Below are 6,000 nucleotides of genomic sequence, written 5' to 3' on the forward strand. Positions count from 1 at the left end.
TGGCAGGAACTGTCTCTCTTTCTGCTACAATACCGTCGGACTTTCAGCATCTTTGGGGCATGGACCTGGCCAACAGACCACGATCAACGGTCATCATTGCTATTCTCTGGAATATCTGGAAAAGAAGAAATGCAAAAGTTTTTAGGCAGGATCTGCAACCTATCCACCTCATCGCCCGCTCGGCTGCAGACGACCTCATACTTTGGTCCAACAGATGCTCCAACGAGCAGGCCGTGAACCATCTGCGTGATAGGTGTACTATGTTGTTCCACTTATCTATGAGATTGTAACCCAACTATTTTTGTAATCTCACCCTCGCCCCCAACTCTCACCTTCGTAAATGTACTCTATCTTATAATGAAATGGTTCAAGCCGGCGTAAGCCTGCCGTAGCTCCGTCAAAAAAAAAGAAATGTGACCTCTTTGATTTGGGATACGTGGGTGATATCTTAACGTGGAGGCAAGGTCAGAACCTATCGCATATTGTCCAGTGTATCCATATGATGTCACTGCTGCATCCCGTGACCTGATGAATGATTTTCATAAGGGCTGCGCTGAGTTAGCGGGGATCAACAAAGCCTTCATTGTGCTTCTTCCAAAAAGAGTTGGAGCCACGACCCCCGCTAACTTCAGGCCGGTTTCCCCTGCAAAACTGTGTCATCAAGATCAACTCAAAATGCCTGGCCACCAGAGCTCAACCTTTTATCTCCTCAATCATTCACTAGGACCAGTCCGTTTTTATTAGGGGAAGAGGTATTGCTCATAATTTTTCCTATGCTGCTGATATTGTTCAAACTTGCTTCAAACGCAAAAAAATCGGCTATCGTCCTAAAACTAGACTTCCGCAAGGCTTTTGACTCCGTGTCTTGGACAACCTTGTCTGCCATTATGAGAGCTAAGGGCTTCCCTCCGGTGTGGTGTGATTGGATTCATAATCTTAATCAGACTAGCTAGTCGGCTGTGCTTCTTAATGGTAAACCTGGCCCATGGATCAACTGCAGACAGGGGCTTCGTCAAGGCGACTCGCTCTCTCCTTATCTCTTCATTATTGTAGCCGATGTGTTGCAACGTCTGATCCTGCAGGCATCCGCTAATGGCCTTCTATCACACCCGATCGATCCGAGCATTCGTTGCCCGGTACTACAGTACGCTGAGGACACACTTATCATTCTGCAAGCTGGCCATGACCAACTTCAAACTTTAAAATCTATCCTTCTTGATTTCTCAAACGCCACGGGTCTGGTGATTAATTTCCACAAAAGCACTTTTGCTCCCATTCATGTTGATCCGGAACTTGCATCTCAACTTGCAACTAGTTTTGGCTGCGCGGTTGCATCGTTCCCTCAATCCTACCTTGGCCTTCCCCTCTCCACTCACAAATTAAACCTAAAGGATTTCTTCTTCATCGTTGACAAGATTGATCGTCGTCTCGCGGGTTGGCGAGGGGTTCTCCTCACCCTAGCAGGCCGTGCTGTTTTGGTTAGGGCAGTGCTTCGAGCCTTACCACTCTATGCCATGGCCGCTCTCCTGCTACCTATGGGTATTGTCCAGGAAATCGATAAACGTTGTAGGGCCTTTTTCTGGGCGGGTCAAGATAAAGTTTCAGGCGGACAGTGTAAAGTGGATTGGTAATTTGTGTGTGCGCCGTTCTCTCGAGGGGGTCTAGGTTTTTCTTCTCTGCATCACTTAAACTCTTGCCTACTGCTTTCCCACCTAAATAAGCTTCACTCAACTTTTGATACTGGGGCTCGCTCCCACCTCGCTGTCAAGTATGGATGGTATGATAACCGGGACCTTGATACTCCTCACCCTTTTGAATCTAATGTTTGGCATGACATTGCCAAGGGGCTTCAATTTTTCCAATCAATAACCAAGGTGCATATTGGCAATGGTATGACCACCGCCTTTTGGCTGGATCTTTGGGTACAAAACTCCAACCATAATCTCGCAACAATTTTCCCTGCTCTGTTCCCCCATACGCTCAGACCCTCGGCCACAGTTGCCCGGGTTCTAAGCATTCCTACTTTTAATCTGGATTTGGTACCGCGCCTTTCTCATGTCGCTGAGCTGGAACTAGAAAACCTATGCGCTATGCTGGCAACTGCCTCCTTGAATGTGCAAGTACATGACAAACGAATTGGACGTATCGACGGCAAGCCGCTGACTTGCAACTCGGCTTACAAGGCTATTTGGAGCGACAAGCCTATCGACTACTTCGCTCCAGCCATTTGGAAAAATTATGTACCCAACAAATGCAGAATTTTTCTATGGCTCGCAAGTAAAAATCGACTCTTCACCAACGAAAGACGCTTCAACAGGGGCCTATCTGACTCCAACTGCTGCCCGTTCTGCCCAGCCTCTGAATCAACGAGTCATCTATTCCTTCATTGCCCCAATCTTCGCCCTCCTTGGCAGGAACTGTCTCTCTTTCTGCTACAATACCGTCGGACTTTCAGCATCTTTGGGGCATGGACCTGGCCAACAGACCACGATCAACGGTCATCATTGCTATTCTCTGGAATATCTGGAAAAGAAGAAATGCAAAAGTTTTTAGGCAGGATCTGCAACCTATCCACCTCATCGCCCGCTCGGCTGCAGACGACCTCATACTTTGGTCCAACAGATGCTCCAACGAGCAGGCCGTGAACCATCTGCGTGATAGGTGTACTATGTTGTTCCACTTATCTATGAGATTGTAACCCAACTATTTTTGTAATCTCACCCTCGCCCCCAACTCTCACCTTCGTAAATGTACTCTATCTTATAATGAAATGGTTCAAGCCGGCGTAAGCCTGCCGTAGCTCCGTCAAAAAAAAAGAAATGTGACCTCTTTGATTTGGGATACGTGGGTGATATCTTAACGTGGAGGCAAGGTCAGAACCTATCGCATATTGTCCAGTGTATCCATATGATGTCACTGCTGCATCCCGTGACCTGATGAATGATTTTCATAAGGGCTGCGCTGAGTTAGCGGGGATCAACAAAGCCTTCATTGTGCTTCTTCCAAAAAGAGTTGGAGCCACGACCCCCGCTAACTTCAGGCCGGTTTCCCCTGCAAAACTGTGTCATCAAGATCAACTCAAAATGCCTGGCCACCAGAGCTCAACCTTTTATCTCCTCAATCATTCACTAGGACCAGTCCGTTTTTATTAGGGGAAGAGGTATTGCTCATAATTTTTCCTATGCTGCTGATATTGTTCAAACTTGCTTCAAACGCAAAAAAATCGGCTATCGTCCTAAAACTAGACTTCCGCAAGGCTTTTGACTCCGTGTCTTGGACAACCTTGTCTGCCATTATGAGAGCTAAGGGCTTCCCTCCGGTGTGGTGTGATTGGATTCATAATCTTAATCAGACTAGCTAGTCGGCTGTGCTTCTTAATGGTAAACCTGGCCCATGGATCAACTGCAGACAGGGGCTTCGTCAAGGCGACTCGCTCTCTCCTTATCTCTTCATTATTGTAGCCGATGTGTTGCAACGTCTGATCCTGCAGGCATCCGCTAATGGCCTTCTATCACACCCGATCGATCCGAGCATTCGTTGCCCGGTACTACAGTACGCTGAGGACACACTTATCATTCTGCAAGCTGGCCATGACCAACTTCAAACTTTAAAATCTATCCTTCTTGATTTCTCAAACGCCACGGGTCTGGTGATTAATTTCCACAAAAGCACTTTTGCTCCCATTCATGTTGATCCGGAACTTGCATCTCAACTTGCAACTAGTTTTGGCTGCGCGGTTGCATCGTTCCCTCAATCCTACCTTGGCCTTCCCCTCTCCACTCACAAATTAAACCTAAAGGATTTCTTCTTCATCGTTGACAAGATTGATCGTCGTCTCGCGGGTTGGCGAGGGGTTCTCCTCACCCTAGCAGGCCGTGCTGTTTTGGTTAGGGCAGTGCTTCGAGCCTTACCACTCTATGCCATGGCCGCTCTCCTGCTACCTATGGGTATTGTCCAGGAAATCGATAAACGTTGTAGGGCCTTTTTCTGGGCGGGTCAAGATAAAGTTTCAGGCGGACAGTGTAAAGTGGATTGGTAATTTGTGTGTGCGCCGTTCTCTCGAGGGGGTCTAGGTTTTTCTTCTCTGCATCACTTAAACTCTTGCCTACTGCTTTCCCACCTAAATAAGCTTCACTCAACTTTTGATACTGGGGCTCGCTCCCACCTCGCTGTCAAGTATGGATGGTATGATAACCGGGACCTTGATACTCCTCACCCTTTTGAATCTAATGTTTGGCATGACATTGCCAAGGGGCTTCAATTTTTCCAATCAATAACCAAGGTGCATATTGGCAATGGTATGACCACCGCCTTTTGGCTGGATCTTTGGGTACAAAACTCCAACCATAATCTCGCAACAATTTTCCCTGCTCTGTTCCCCCATACGCTCAGACCCTCGGCCACAGTTGCCCGGGTTCTAAGCATTCCTACTTTTAATCTGGATTTGGTACCGCGCCTTTCTCATGTCGCTGAGCTGGAACTAGAAAACCTGTGCGCTATGCTGGCAACTGCCTCCTTGAATGTGCAAGTACATGACAAACGAATTGGACGTATCGACGGCAAGCCGCTGACTTGCAACTCGGCTTACAAGGCTATTTGGAGCGACAAGCCTATCGACTACTTCGCTCCAGCCATTTGGAAAAATTATGTACCCAACAAATGCAGAATTTTTCTATGGCTCGCAAGTAAAAATCGACTCTTCACCAACGAAAGACGCTTCAACAGGGGCCTATCTGACTCCAACTGCTGCCCGTTCTGCCCAGCCTCTGAATCAACGAGTCATCTATTCCTTCATTGCCCCAATCTTCGCCCTCCTTGGCAGGAACTGTCTCTCTTTCTGCTACAATACCGTCGGACTTTCAGCATCTTTGGGGCATGGACCTGGCCAACAGACCACGATCAACGGTCATCATTGCTATTCTCTGGAATATCTGGAAAAGAAGAAATGCAAAAGTTTTTAGGCAGGATCTGCAACCTATCCACCTCATCGCCCGCTCGGCTGCAGACGACCTCATACTTTGGTCCAACAGATGCTCCAACGAGCAGGCCGTGAACCATCTGCGTGATAGGTGTACTATGTTGTTCCACTTATCTATGAGATTGTAACCCAACTATTTTTGTAATCTCACCCTCGCCCCCAACTCTCACCTTCGTAAATGTACTCTATCTTATAATGAAATGGTTCAAGCCGGCGTAAGCCTGCCGTAGCTCCGTCAAAAAAAAAGAAATGTGACCTCTTTGATTTGGGATACGTGGGTGATATCTTAACGTGGAGGCAAGGTCAGAACCTATCGCATATTGTCCAGTGTATCCATATGATGTCACTGCTGCATCCCATGTCTAATGTTTCTCTGTACAGATGGACTCTGCTTTGTGGCGCAGTCTGAATTTTTTGTCTACCGATCCTATCTGAAGCATGAACTAATGCTGCTCGTTTCAGAATGCATAAATAAATAAATTGAGGGAACGTTTCAGAATGCAAAATAATTGTGTAATAAGTATACAAGAGAAAAAAACAAGAACGAAAAGTATGTCAAGAGTGGGATTTGAACCCACGCCCTTTCGGACCAGTACCTGAAACTGGCGCCTTAGACCAACTCGGCCATCTTGACGTTGTGTTCAATCAGAAAACTAAACTTTATATATCCGCAGAATCTACTCCAAGTAGACATCTGGTTACATTGGAGTATTATAATCATGCGAGTAATTGATCAAAATTGATGTGCTAGTGCTACTATAATGCGAGTATTACCCGCGTTAGAAGGATTACATGGTACTGATTTTGGAAACTGAAACTAATGCATTTCTAGACTGTGACAAATTTCTTGTGCTTCAAATATATGCATTTTGTTACCGGATATGTGAAATGTCAGGGTCAATTACTGCTGCTGCTGCATACTGCTTCCTGTGATTTTAGTACGCAGACAATTCTTTGTTAACAGCCTGACTGCTGATTTGCTTGGAGCGATAAATTTATGTTGCCAGCATTCTGGATTGTGC

General features: G+C 46.5%; 1 non-coding gene across 1 annotated transcript; it reads right to left on the minus strand.

Moving 5' to 3' along the window:
- Nucleotides 1-5,531: 5,531 nt before the first annotated feature.
- Nucleotides 5,532-5,612, minus strand: TRNAL-CAG (transfer RNA leucine (anticodon CAG)). Its single transcript has one exon. It is a non-coding gene; the product is annotated as a tRNA-Leu (tRNA).
- Between the last annotated feature and the right edge of the window lie 388 nt (nt 5,613-6,000).

This window comes from Aegilops tauschii, chromosome 3 (genome assembly GCF_002575655.3).
Source record: "Aegilops tauschii subsp. strangulata cultivar AL8/78 chromosome 3, Aet v6.0, whole genome shotgun sequence".
NCBI classification, from domain to species: Eukaryota; Viridiplantae; Streptophyta; class Magnoliopsida; order Poales; family Poaceae; genus Aegilops; species Aegilops tauschii.